Raw genomic sequence first — 14795 nt, forward strand, 5'->3', positions numbered from 1 at the left:
CTGCATCAGTGTGATCCAGAATTGGGGATGACATACAATATTTTACATTTTTGTTTAACTGTAATTGTAAACACAACCTGTTAATAAAAACATGGCTGCTTCCAATAGGTTGCATCCTAGCAGCGATCCTTCCACATCGACCCCCAGTATTTATGTCATCCATAGATCCCCCTTCCTCCAGAAGGCCAGCTTGCCAGCAGCTCCATGTAGAAGGGGAGTGTGGTGGTCTTCAGTGAGTAGCAGAGGAGGAGTAATGTGAAGCCAGGGATCAGGAGGACCCTCCCTGTCAGTGGGCTGAACAAGCAAGCCTGCCCAGGGTTGGCTGAATCCTCATCACAAGGAGAGATTTTTTGGAAGCAATCAAAAAAAAAAAAAAAGCAACCGAGGGACTCCGCACCTTTTGTCATCTGGTCTCTGTAGTGCTCCGATTAGAAGGAAAACACTGAGCGATCGTGTAATCCAGGGATTTCCTGCCATCGTCGGGAGGCCACACTCACTGAGGATCAGGAGGCTGGGAGGCAGTGTGCAGCTTCTGCAGCCCCCTCTCTCGGTCACAGGAGGAGGAGGAGGGAGCCGAGCTGTTGCTGTCACACAACTGCACGACAAACCGGGGCTCTCCATGCACTGATTTGTTCTGTCACATCGCAGCACCGGGTGTCACCCCAACCGGGGGCTTGTGTGGGCACTGCTGGGGGACACTGCCATACTGCCAGATCAGCAACAACAAGGGGAAGCCTGGAGCAGGATGATGTGAATGCAGGCCATCCACTGCAGGTACATAGACTCCATCACATCCTACCCTACAGCCAATCTACCTACCTTCCTACCTACCTACCTGTCTATCTGTCACCCATCCATCTCCCAGTGATCAGTACATAAGTGATTGTCCGTATAGCTTTCCATGTATATCTGCAATGATATGTACCATGTATGCAGTACAGTCATAGACTACTCTACCTATGTGCCTAGTCCAGCAGGAGGTGCTGATCGGTGGCTGGGTGCTCGTCTCATTGTTCCCCGATTTAGATGGATGTGTTCTGGTGTGTACCATGGTGTGTTCTGCATTTCTTCCAGCTCCTTTGTGTACATGTACAATAGGCTTGAGCTCCATGTTACTGATCGCAGCTACACAGACATGTTCATGGCTAAGGACACATGTCACATACGACCCACAATGCCATCTGTCTATCTATCCGTCCATCCATCCGTCCATATATCTATCTACCTATCCATCCATCCATCTATCTATCTATCTATCTATCTATCTATCTATCTATCTATCTATCTATCTATCTATCTATCTATCTATCTATCTATCTATCTATCTATCTATCTATCTATCTACCTATCCATCTATCCATCTATCTATCTATCTATCTATCTATCTATCTATCTATCTATCTATCTATCTACCTACCTACCTGTCCATCCACCCACTTACCCATCCATCCACCCACCCATGTATCTATCTATCTATCTCTCTATCATCTACCTACCTGTCCATCCACCCACTTACCCATCCATCCATCCACCCACCCATGTATCTATCTATCTATCTATCTATCTATCTATCTATCTATCTATCTATCTATCTACCTACCTGTCCATCCACCCACTTACCCATCCATCCATCCATCCATCCACCCACCCATCCATCCACCCACCCATGTATCTATCTATCTATCTATCTATCTATCTATCTATCTATCTATCTATCTATCTATCTATCTATCTATCTATCTATCTACCTGTCCATCCACCCACTTACCCATCCATCCATCCACCCACCCACCCACCTATCTATCTATCTATCTATCTATCTATCTATCTATCTATCTATCTATCTATCTATCTATCCATCCATCCATCCATCCATCCATCCATCCATCCATCTATCTATCTATCTACCTACCTATCTCTCTATCTTCTGATTTTATTAATGCGATGTATTAATCATATGAAAAGACACCAGCGTGGACATGTTTACTGAATGATCAGTGGATCTCCAGTTCTGTATCTAGTGGTTCCCCTAATGACTTTGGCATGGGTAGGACAATGACAATTTTGGAGAGGTACCACGTTGCAGTATTTTCCAACCATGTGCACCGAGAGTAAAACCGCACCATTAGGAAGAACGTTATTTATGCCCATTCGGCCGCAGACCGCCGACACGCACATAGAGGCCTAGAACGCTGTTTTATAGCCAATTCCAAATCTATAGCTGACAGATAATTCTGGGTGTTGGACAAAACCCTCTTTGATTTCTTGGCCCGTAAAAGCCACAAAATCCCCAGTGTGATTGGGATATTAAACAAGGATTTGTTGTTTTGGGTCATTATTATTTATGGCTTCTTTGCTGTCACTGCCCATCTGCAGTTTGGATCCTGGGGATTTTTTTTTGTTTTCATGCAGATCGCTTCCATTTCTTTATAAATTAAATATGGGGTGGGTGAAAAAATGATTTTCAGATTAAAACCTAATGTAGTACGCCTGTTTTAAGTAAATATTTAGAGGACTTTTGATGGTGAAATCAGTCCTGTTTTGCTTGCCTCCTGAAGAAGACTCATGTTAAAATGTCTTCTCTGAGTTGGGTAGTAGATATTGCTCTTTGAGTTACTTGTAAATAAAGATGTGGTATTGTATGTGGGAAAAGAATTAGAAGACAAACACTAAAACAGCCCATTGAGACCTTGTGTTTTCCTGCTTGTTTTCAGCTCATCAACTCCCACATCCTTCCTCCCCCTTGATAAGCTATGCTTCCAGTCTTACTTTTCTTTCCCAGCAAGCTCATTTGGTCCTTTCCACTCCCATATCAGACATATTATCAATGTTAGGTTTTTAATGTGTCAAAAACATCCTTACTCATCATTTTTATAACACAGGGACCCTATAAAACTATTTTCAGGCCTGGGGAACCCCTACTAGAACCAAATCATTCAGAATCAATGGGCAAAATGCCCCTTAACATTGGTGGTCAGCAGGAAGAATGGCTCCCTTACAGTGGGGGTCTCATTGCCACTTACAGACAGCTAAAAAAGGTCTCTGGGCTCTGCCAAGTGGTGTTGGTTCTGGAACTATGCAGGCACCATCAAATGGGGGGTCAATCACCACAACTCGAGGAACCCCTAGCATCCACAAGAGGAACCCTGGTTCAGAATGGCATTTTCTTGAATCTATAGCACAAGCTGCTTTCAGTGTATAGATTATAAATAATGAAATCTGGAGTTGACATAAGGACATTGAAATTCAGTAGTTCAGCAGGGACTGGACAAATTTAGGTTCATGTGTGGCCACTCCCACTCAGCAGAAGTCAATCTAATGAATGACTTCTGTCAAATGAGCTTGTTGGAAAGATGTCCTCGATCAGCGGCTGTAGCCAATGATCAGTGTATTGTGAGAGTCCCCAAACAATCTATCTATGGCTAGTTTAGAACAGCCTTTCTCAACCTTTGTATGCTTGAGTACCCCCAAATTAATTTAGAGTTCTCAGGAAACCCCTGCAAAAATGATTACCATATTTTTTGCTCCATAAGACACACTTTTTCCCCCCAAAAAATGAGGGGAAATGTCTGTGCGTCTTATGGAGCAAATATGGAGGTGCCGGCTCGGTATTCCCCCCATCTCCACTGTGTTAGAATACCAGGACGGCCACCCAGCTCTTCTGTGCAGCAGAACCTGCTCCTCGGTCCTACCTGTTCCTCGGTCCAGCGGTATCCTCATCACCTCATCATCTTTAGTGTGGGCACCCGGCTGTAATAGCTTGCGGCTTCACAGCTAGGTGCCCACTGCGCATGCGTGCGTAGCGCTGCGCTTTGTGAATGGTCCTGTAGTCTTCTGGGACCTGTCACGTGTCCCAGAAGACTACGGGGAGAGATGCAATCGCAGCGGAAGTGGGAGCGTATACCTGTCAAATTTGGGTCTTTGGTCATCTCCTGTACTATGTGCGCAGTCTCTGGTCATCTCCTGTACTATGTCCGCAGTCTCTGGTCATCTCCTGTACTATGTCCGCAGTCTCTGGTCATCACCTGTACTATGTCCGCAGTCTCTGGTCATCCCCTGTACTATGTCCGCAGTCTCTGGTCATCCCCTGTACTATGTCCGCAGTCTCTGGTCATCTCCTGTACTATGTCCGCAGTCTCTGGTCATCACCTGTACTATGTCCGCAGTCTCTGGTCATCCCCTGTACTATGTCCGCAGTCTCTGGTCATCCCCTGTACTATGTCCGCAGTCTCTGGTTATCTCCTGTACTGTGTCCGCAGTCTCTGGTCATCACCTGTACTATGTCCACAGTCTCTGGTCATCTCCTGTACTATGTCCGCAGTCTCTGGTCATCTCCTGTACTGTGTCCGCAGTCTCTGGTCATCTCCTGTACTATGTGTGCAGTCTCTGGTCATCTCCTGTACTATGTCCGCAGTCTCTGGTCATCTCTTGTAGTATGTCCGCAGTCTCTGGTCATCTCCTGTAGTATGTCCGCAGTCTCTGGTCATCTCCTGTACTATGTCCGCAGTCTCTGGTCATCTCCTGTACTATGTCCGCAGTCTCTGGTCATCTCCTGTAGTATGTCCGCAGTCTCTGATCATCTCCTGTACTATGTCCGCAGTCTCTGGTCATCTCCTGTAGTATGTCCGCAGTCTCTGGTCATCCCCCGTACTATGTGTGCAGTCTCTGGTCGTCTCCTGTACTATGTCCGTAGTCTCTGGTCATCTCCTGTACTACGTCCGCAGTCTCTGGTCATCTCCTGTACTATGTCTGCAGTCTTTGTTCATCTCCTGTACTATGTCTGCAGTCTCTGGTCATCTCCTGTACTATGTCCGCAGTCTCTGGTCATCTCCTGTACTATGTGTGCAGTCTCTGGTCATCTCCTGTACTATGTCCGCAGTCTCTGGTCATCTCTTGTAGTATGTCCGCAGTCTCTGGTCATCTCCTGTAGTATGTCCGCAGTCTCTGGTCATCTCCTGTACTATGTCCGCAGTCTCTGGTCATCTCCTGTACTATGTCCGCAGTCTCTGGTCATCTCCTGTACTATGTCCGCAGTCTCTGATCATCTCCTGTACTATGTCCGCAGTCTCTGGTCATCTCCTGTAGTATGTCCGCAGTCTCTGGTCATCCCCTGTACTATGTGTGCAGTCTCTGGTCGTCTCCTGTACTATGTCCGTAGTCTCTTGTCATCTCCTGTACTACGTCTGCAGTCTCTGGTCATCTCCTGTACTATGTCTGCAGTCTTTGTTCATCTCCTGTACTATGTCTGCAGTCTCTGGTCATCTCCTGTACTATGTATGCAGTCTCTGGTCATCTCCTGTAGTAAATCTGCAGTCTCTGGTCATTTCCTGTACTATGCCTGCAGTCCATTGGTTCAGAATATTTTTTTTCTTGTTTTCCTCCTCTAAAACCTAGGTGTGTCTTATGGTTAGGAGCGCCTTATGGAGTGAAAAATACGGTATATCCACATATTATAATAGAGTAGAGTGATCAGTGAGCTTTGAAAGTATTAAATGAATGAATACGGCATACCTGGGATTTTTGACAACAAGAGCCAGTTATTTAGCAACATTCCCTTGCGTCAATAGTAATCATAAAGATGAATAATAGTGGCCAGAGCAGAAAAACTGAGTGTGAAAATTGTAGCGTCCCTTTACGTTTGTGGTCAGTTGGGAAATGCCTGTTGGTGATTAGTGGAAAAATGTCAACTTCACTGGTGATCAGTGTAGAAGTGACTCCTTACAGTGTGTGTCAGTGGAGAACTGCCCTCTTACATATGTAGTCGTTGTAGGTGGGAGATCAGTCTGCCATTTTATGTTTTCTTTATACAGTACTGTTGTTTTCATCCAATAATATGGTAGAAGTGAAAGTATAGAGAATATGAATATTGGGCTGACAGCATACTGTAAGGCTTTCACAATCTTCTTGCATTCATCTTGTACTGTGGCAGATTAATAATTTGCAATTGAAGTGCCACACTGTAATATTCAGGTTCAGTTACAAGTTTATGTGTGGGCAGCACAGTGGCGAAGTGGTTAGCACTTCGGCCTAGCAGCGGTAGGGTCATCTGTTCAAATCCCAAAAAAAAGGCACCACCTGCCTGGAGTTTGCATATTCTCCCTGTGGCTGTGTGGGTTTCCTCCGGGTACTCTGGTTTCCTCCCACACTCCAAAGACATGCAAGTAGGTTAATTGGATCCTGTCTAAATTGGCCCTAGTATGTGAATGTATGAATGTGAGGATTAAGCACAAGATCGTGTGAAATGCGTTAACAAGTCCTGTATTCATGTCGTGGTGTTTTGTGTGTCCTATGGATCAATAAATACACACTATATTCATCTATCCTCCGGAGTGCGGCTGACCCTTCTTCCTATTGCATCATGTGTGGTGGCGAGCCAGAGCCTGCACCTGTTGTGGATTGATCTGGATTGTTTGCCTGAGCGGTATACCTCTGTTCTTTGGATGTATGAATGTGAGTTAGGGACCTTAGATTGTATGCCCCTTGAGGGCAGGGACTGATGTGAATGTACTATATATATGTAAAGAGCTGTGTAAATTGATGGTGCTGTATAAGTACCCGAAATAAATAACAAAACGTTTATACCAATAATAGCCAATACGTTTTGGGGCCTGTGCCTCTGCCCTCTTTATCACGGCTTGGAAAAATGTAAACAATATATGTGGACTCAATATTGAGCCTGGGTTCACATATATGCGGTGCGGTATATCGCATGAGATTCGCACAGGAACCGCACCGCATTCCTGTGAAAATCACATGCGATTTGTGTGCGGTGCGATTGGAGCCATACATTTTGTATGGCTTTAATTGCACCGCACCTGCACCAAAAAGGTGCAGGACCCTTTTTGGGTCCGCACTATAATCAGATTGCATGGTTATTCACATCTATGCGATCCGATTCTGCACATCACACTGCGTTTTGCGGACCGCTTTTGGGGTGCTGTTAACTTAACCTCCGTGGCGGTATTCCCGAGTGTAGCTCGGGGTAAAGTTTCAGTGCCAAAAGTGGTAACCCCGAGCTACACTCGGGAATACAATGCAGCGTTGCTCAGGGATTCCCTGCAGCACTTACCTTGTCCTGCGCTCCCGCGATGTGTCCCCTGCAGCGTCCCTGACCATCTCTTCCGGCCGATGCCGGCACCCGTCTTCCGGGTCGGGACGTACGGGGGCCGGAACCGCCGGGAGATTTGAAAATTTTAAAAAGTGACATTCACAAAATACACTAAAATAACAATAGTAAAACATTACTTTGTCAAAGCATTTCACATACATTTTGTCCCTACTGCTTTGTCCTGTGCCCTGCCTGCATTTTTACTGTTCTTTCTGCCTGGAAACTTAGAAAAGTCTATGGCATCCAAAAAGCGTCCCTTTAGGTCAAAAGCGGTTTTAGACCATCTAGAGAACAGCGATAGTAAATCAGAACCACTTGCAGAATTGAGTGATAATGATTGGTGGGGAAATTCGTCATCAGACACTGAAAACGATTTTGCGACTTTGCTCAGTGATGTGCGAACTTGGCGCTATATTTCAAATTTCAGTGTTTTTGGTTTGATTATATTATTGAATTAAATTTATTATTATTACATTATTATTTTTATGATTATTTATTATATTATAATTTATGATTTCATGTTTCAAGTTTTATTATACCCGGGATGTTTACTAGACTCTTGTTGGGACAGATTTCAGTGAGTTATTCCTAAAAATTACAGGCCTACAATAAAAAAAGACATATTTCCCTGCAAAAAAATGTACCGCTTTCAGCACAGAAATACTGACATAATCAGACCGCTAGGGAGGTTAACATACACACCTGCAGCAGTTCGCATGAACAGGGTGCAATTCTGTTGTGGTGCGGAATTAACACAGAAAACGCTGCAAATTCCGCACCGCATCAGTGTGAACCAGGGCTCAATCTATAGTTGGATGTTATTGAGATCAGTTTGAACATGAATCTGTCAGCAGCCAGTTTAAGCAGCCTAGAATTAGAAAACTGTCTAAATATTTTTACTCGGTGAGACACGCACACAGCTAACACACAAGGTTAAGTACCCCGTATTTTAAAAAAAAGTGACGGTTATTTCCAGTTAAGTCCATTGAAACTTACAGTCACATGCTTGACAATAGAGGTCTTTAGGCTGGTTGAGCATAATGTGTGTTAACTGTCTATTTAGCTGTTTGCCTACATTTAGGCCACATTCACACCTAGTGATTTGGACTCGTTGGCAGAATCGGTGAGATTCCACCCACGATTCCAAATCATGCTAAAATCATACAAAGCATGGCAAAATCATGGCATTAATGGCTCCTCAAAGGTGGCGAAACAGAAACACATTGTCTTTTGTGCGACAAATGCGCATAGGGCAGCCCATTCAAATGAATGCGCTACCATAAGCTCAGCATGCAGCGATGTGTGTAAATCTCCACCAAAAATCTCAACCGGGTACTGTGCATAGGGCCTTACACTTTAATCAACTGCACAGTTTAATTTTCTTTCCCATTAAACATGTGTGCTGTTCTTGCTTCAGCAGGACATATACAAAAACTGGAATGAGAGAAGATTAGCATGGCACCTGCACAAAGATGGCATATATGGCACATTTATAAAGCATTCCAAATTTTTTTACTTAATAATATATTTTGCCATCGATACTCCCCCTCCCTCCCCACCGTCTTTTGGGACACAGCACAGGTCCCAGAAGACTGCGGGACCAGTCACAGTGTGCAGCACGGCTAGTGCATGCGCAATGGGCACCTGGCTGTGAAGCTGCAAGTTGTCACAACTGGATGCCCACAGCTAATGTGTCGGCACCGGGGACCGAAGACGGTATCCGGCGCCCCCTCGGGTGAGCACACTGCTGGATCCCGGGACAGGTAAATATCTGTTTATTAAAAGTCAGCAGCTAAAGTTTTTGTAGCTGCTAACTTTTAATTTTTACAAAAACAACTGGAGCTCTGCTTTAAAAACAAAAAAAGTGTACTTATGCACTAGTGGGTTTAATCATCTGCTAATTATAGAGGATGTCATGCATTTCATGGCCCTGCTTAGCTGTTGGATACATGCTGTTATCATGTAGGTAAGGCTCCTCCCTTCTTCTTCTAAAAAGCAATACAATCTCATGGCATAATGAGGGGATGGAGCTACCCCAGCACTCCAACCATCCAGACACTTCAGTTTTCCAAACCATTCCAGCACTGACGTTTAGACCCATGGTGCAGATATTTCGCTCCTTGTTGAAAATAACAATATGTTCGTTTGAAACAGTATTTAAAAAAAAAAAACCCAAGCAGCACAATTGTTTTTTGTAGAACAGTACAAAAATCTGTAACTAAAGCCATAGCAGACCATGTAGCCATTATAGGGTCCCTATAGCCATAGCAGACCATGCGGCCATTATAGGGTCCCTATATGCATAGCAGACCAAGCTGCCATTATAGGGTCCCAATAGCCAGAGCAGATTGTGTGGCCATTATAAGGTCCCTATAGCGATAGCAGACCAAGCCGCCATTATAGGGTCCCTATAGCCATAGCAGACCAAGCCACCATTATAGGGTCCCTATAGCCATAGCAGACCAAGTGGCCACTGTAGGGTCCCTATAGCCATAGCAGACCATGCGGCCATTACAGTCCAGAATCACTGGGGGCTAAAACTGTTTGGCTACTCACTGATTTATGCAGGATTCAAAAGCACATAATTTCGTATAAAAATTAGTGAATATACTGTATAGTATGGAAACCTCTATATGAGTGCTATGAAAACAAATGGTGCTCTATAAATTTCAAATTGCATTTGAAATGGAAATTAGAGAGGCTAGTGATTTTACTATGGGGACACATAACACATAATTACGGCCCAGATTTCACACCGCCAGCAGCTAGGCAGGATTGGTCCATGGATTTGTCATTTCTTCAACGCATTAAAAATGTACTAACAGGTTGATAATGAAGGCATAGGGTTTAATGAGATAATGCCATTTTTTTTCCTGTTATCTCTTGTCTAATGTTGGCATTTGTGTGAGTTTTGCAGTTGGAGGTTACAAGTTTTAGCAGACAGTAGACAATCTGCAACACTTAATTAGTATTGCGTCTGGGCTTACAATTTTCCTTTAGTCCCCCCCTAGGGCACAAGTTTCTATATCAGTGTGAACTAGAAACTGGTACAGGTGGTGGTGCAGAGACTGTAAACAGGTCTATCCGCTTAGTTAATGTGGCACACGCCACCCATGCCAAGTGCCAATGTAATAGCACACCGGTCAAGATTCGAACCATCTATGGGCAGGCTGATTGTACCCAGTTCAATATTTGTACTGTTTGGGTACAGCCAGCATTTTGGAATTTTCATGGAATTATTGCCAGTGGCTATAAAAGCTAGCAATAATCACTGTGTTCTCCCGACAGGGATGGCTCCCCCCCCCCCCCCCCCCACTCTCCGAAGAGGGGATTCCCCGTTCAACACTGACTGATGTAAATTGCATCATCTATGGCCTGCGTTAATTCCTCCAGAATGTCTGAGACAGAAATCTGGCTTAGCTAGTCCAGTTGCCCATAGCTTCTAACTTTAGGAAATAAAAGCTAGGTTCTGGCATTTTATCTGTTCTGTTCTATACACTCTTTTGCTAATTCTCACTTTTTCTTATTTTAATACATTGACTGCTGTTAGGACCTATGCACATGGGTTGTGTATCCCCTGTGCGTGCAATCTCAGCATTTTAGTGCATTGGGGAGGTACAGTTGCAGCACCCATCCCTGCTGTCTGTAGCCTCTCAAAGTCTATGGCAGGCTGGAATATGTTGAGGGCCTTATACATCCAGAGAATATTACACGAACAGGAGCTAGACACCCCATGTGCAAAGGGCCTAACTTTGCTGTCTTTCTGATGCTGCAGTCAGGAACCTCTTCTGGATTTCTGTTCAGAACAGGCAGAATAAACTTAAAATGTTACTAAACCCCCAACAGTAAAATCAGTCTATATATTCAGTAAAGCATGCTTGTTATACTCACTGTGGAACCTAAGGGGTTAATCCTCTGCATTGTGTAAAAAGGCTGTTTGAACCTGACTTCTCTGCTCCTCTTCTTGGTCAAATGTCCATGCTGATAAGACAGACTGAACTCGTACCCCTTCTGCACATGCTCAGTTTAGTGTGTATTGCTAGAGAGGTTTTTTTTTTTCTTGGGAGAGTGCATGTGATCAGCACAGGGCCAATCAGCATTCTTCAGACAGAGGTCAGGGGTTCTACATCCTCCTAGAGCAGAAAAACTCCTACAAGCTTTAACCAGTGCTCTGCTGAAGTCATAAGACTGTTCTAACTGCTGATGAGAAAAGGTATTTAGCAGTTTATATTTACTAAAATAATTGCATTTCCATGTTGTGTGTACTGTGGGAGACCAGATAGAGTGAATGCAGGGTCCTGGGTTTAGTATCACTTTAAAATGAAAAAAAATATTTAATATTCTGTTGAAAGTGGACACCCTGAGTTCTCTATCGATCCACTGTGGTACCTGGCTACAGCTCTTGTCTTCCTTCTCTCACAGGCTACACTGAGAAAATTAGGAGCCATTGCTTCCTGCTGCTGTCAGCCAAATACAGTGAGGAGGGGTGGAGTGCATGGTCAAATACAGTGAGGAGGGGTGGAGTGCATGGTCAAATACAGTGAGGAGGGGTGGAGTGCATGGTCAAATACAGTGAGGAGGGGTGGAGTGCATGGTCAAATACAGTGAGGAGGGGTGGAGTGCATGGTCAAATACAGTGAGGAGGGGTGGAGTGCATGGTCAAATACAGTGAGGAGGGGTGGAGTGCATGGTCAAATACAGTGAGGAGGGGTGGAGTGCATGGTCAAATACAGTGAGGAGGGGTGGAGTGCATGGTCAAATACAGTGAGGAGGGGTGGAGTGCATGGTCAAATACAGTGAGGAGGGGTGGAGTGCATGGTCAAATACAGTGAGGAGGGTGGAGTGCATGGTCAAATACAGTGAGGAGGGGTGGAGTGCATGGTCAAATACAGTGAGGAGGGGGTGGAGTGCATGGTCAAATACAGTGAGGAGGGGTGGAGTGCATGGTCAAGCCGCACTGTGTGTGTCTATGGACGCAAACAGCCTGGCTCGGGAGCACACTGACATGTGTCCATTCTTAGCACACAGCTTGCTATGGGGGCACATGCAGGAGCGGAGGAGCAGGCAGTGCCAGAGCAGGGGTCCCGAAGAGGAGGTAAGGGGCTGCTATGGGCAATACCATTGCACAGAGCAGGCAAATATACCCTCTTTGTATTTTAATTTATAACAAAATTGATTTTACAACCACTTTAACTCTAGAAGAACTCATGTAAGAGGATGGTAAAAAAAAATAAAATGTAATCCAAAGAAACATGACATGTTCCAAAGTGGTCGTTTTGTTGCTTTTGCATTGTTAATATTAAACACAAGGTATGTGCTGGAATTCATATTTAACAAATATGAAGTCAGCAGTGAAGAATAGCTACATAGCACGGGCATAAATAATCTTTCCCCGCATTTTCCATTTTTTTTTCATCTTCGTTTGGTCAGTAGTGCACTGGGTAATATGCAAAACATTTTTACAAAGAAAATAACAAATATGTTATTTTAAAAACAAATCTATTTGCTTAGCAATACAAGGAAGTGCAGTTTAAACACTGTGCAACCTGTGTGTAATAACAAAGCACAATAACGTGCAAGGCAGCTTTGGGGTGCACTAGATGTTGAGCCCCAGTCCTTATGACTAACTCACCAATGTCTGGGGCCGCCTGAGGCCTACTTAAAAGGCTCCATGTACACGGGACACTTCTGAACGATGGAAACTGACTGCTGGAAAACGAAGGTTAAAAAATGTCTGTTTAGCCGCGTTGAGCAGTCTGTTCTACCTATGAAGTTGCTCAAGGTGGAGATTTAGTGTCATTAAGTGGCTGTGGTTTCCATACCAAGGGTTTGTCCCCTTTACTGTGAGGGTCCTGTGGAAAGGTCTGAAGTCCGGTTAAGGGTGTATCGAGTACCTGAGAAGTACCATATCCCCATCGATGTCCAGATGACCTACAGGAATACCTTTACATGCACAAACTGGTTGTCCGTCTGGTGAGTGCAAGCACACCTCTTTTGCCTATACCACAAGGAGTCACGAGCACCATATTTTATTGAGTATGTGGAGGAGCCACGTATCATCTGCACGCATTGGATGAAATAAGCACATATTTCTGGAAGAATTTATATGGACTATGTATGTTTATATTGTGCGTTTATGTCACTAACTTTTTCGTCCATTTAGGACGATGCACTGATCATTTTCTATTGCGCTCCATGTTAGCGCTGTTGCACTTTATCACCAATATTGACATTTGTTAGTATTTAGCGCTGCAATTTTTTATATGGAATTTTTAAGGATTTAGAGTTTTTTTCCTTTTGCTAGCTGCTCTGTTTAGGATTCATATATATTAGCGCTCGCTTGTATATTTATATTAGCCGCGTTTGCATACCGCGTTTATGAGCGTTTGCTTTTAAAAGCGTTTTTTAAAGATAACCCCAGGAGACTTTCCAAAATGCCCAGAATGCACTGAAAAACAGTAATAAATAAACTATTTCAGACACTTGAGAGAACTAGAGAGAGCAGAAGCAGAGAGAGCAGTATTTGTTGAGATTACCTGTCTTTTTTTTTTGTGGTGTTTGGTCGTCTTCCAGCTTATTTCTGTACAGAAATTATTGCAGCAGTGTCTAATTTTCTTTCATGCGAAACCTCAAAGTATGGTGTACCAGGTCCATTTGAGTACTGAGAAAACGCTTTGCATGCATTTTTCATGATGAAAAAAGGCTCTGGACAGCATCTGGAAATGGAAGAATTAAAAAAAATTTCCAAACGCAAACGCTTATAAGCGCAGTTAGCCGCGTTTACAAGCATTTGGCAATTGAAACACTGATAAAATCTACTCCTGAAGGCAAGTTTGGTACGTTTAAAAAAAAAAAACGACTGTAAACTCAACTGCCTGTAAACGACTATGTGTACATGGACACATAGGAAAACATTAGGGAGAGTTCAGGGGCTGCTGAAAAAAACAAAGAAAAGCTCCTAAACATCAGTTTATCAGCTGCAGTGTACATGGAGTCTTAATTTTAGTCTTTCTGCAAAGAAAAAAACAGTAGGACATTGCAGAATATTATATCTGAATGGGGGGAATTAATTCCTTCCTAACTCCATATATGATTAGTTATTGATGGAAAGACTAGTATTGACTGTGGCAAAGATTGGCAAAGATAAAGGAAGCTAAAATATTGGCAGACTGGTTGGCACTGTTGAAAAATGTGATTAGAATTGAACTATGGAGTAATAGACATTGATGAATAGGCTGATTAAAATTGATATAGACATTTATGGACAGCGAATGACTGATAGGTTCAATGAAATTGATAAACTGGCTGCCAATGACAGCCAGGGGTATGGACCAAATGACTGGCACAGACATTCAGAGACATTTACAAACTGAGAATCACTGACAGTCTGAGTCCTCATGCACACTGGACATTTTTACAGTGGCTGTGTTTGGCTTTTGACATTTTTTTCTACAGCTAATAATCCCCCCAGCATGTTATCCTATGTGTCCATGCACACATAGACTGTAATCAACATTTTTTGGCAGGGGCGTTTTTTGGCTGGAAAAAAACCCAGAACTAGTAGGTTTCTAGAGGAGTTTTTTAGCTGTAAAAACGCTGCAACACGGTAAAACGCCACAAACCGGCGTTTTTGGACTTTTATTGACCAAAAACAATTGGGCCGTAAAAAACCTCTAAAAAATGCAAA

The 14795-nt window shown here is 43.7% G+C and overlaps 1 protein-coding gene and 1 non-coding gene across 5 annotated transcripts in view; both read left to right on the forward strand.

Moving 5' to 3' along the window:
• Positions 1–319: 319 nt before the first annotated feature.
• The window catches only part of FYN (FYN proto-oncogene, Src family tyrosine kinase), a 259186-nt gene continuing 244710 nt past the window's right edge, over positions 320–14795 (forward strand). For 3 of the 4 annotated variants that reach the window (XM_089664471.1, XM_089664473.1, XM_089664474.1), the window contains exon 1: positions 321–774. The gene's annotated coding sequence lies outside the window, so the exon portion shown is untranslated. Of the gene's footprint in view, positions 775–14795 lie in introns of all 4 variants that reach the window. The other variant, XM_089664475.1, reaches the window with a different exon arrangement.
• Positions 8513–8620, forward strand: LOC149470285 (U6 spliceosomal RNA). The gene has a single exon (XR_016309226.1). It is a non-coding gene; the product is annotated as a U6 spliceosomal RNA (small nuclear RNA).

Source organism: Staurois parvus, unplaced genomic scaffold, assembly GCF_062004578.1.
Source record: "Staurois parvus isolate SC_StPar_1 unplaced genomic scaffold, SC_StPar_1.0 ptg000048l, whole genome shotgun sequence".
Taxonomy (NCBI): domain Eukaryota; kingdom Metazoa; phylum Chordata; class Amphibia; order Anura; family Ranidae; genus Staurois; species Staurois parvus.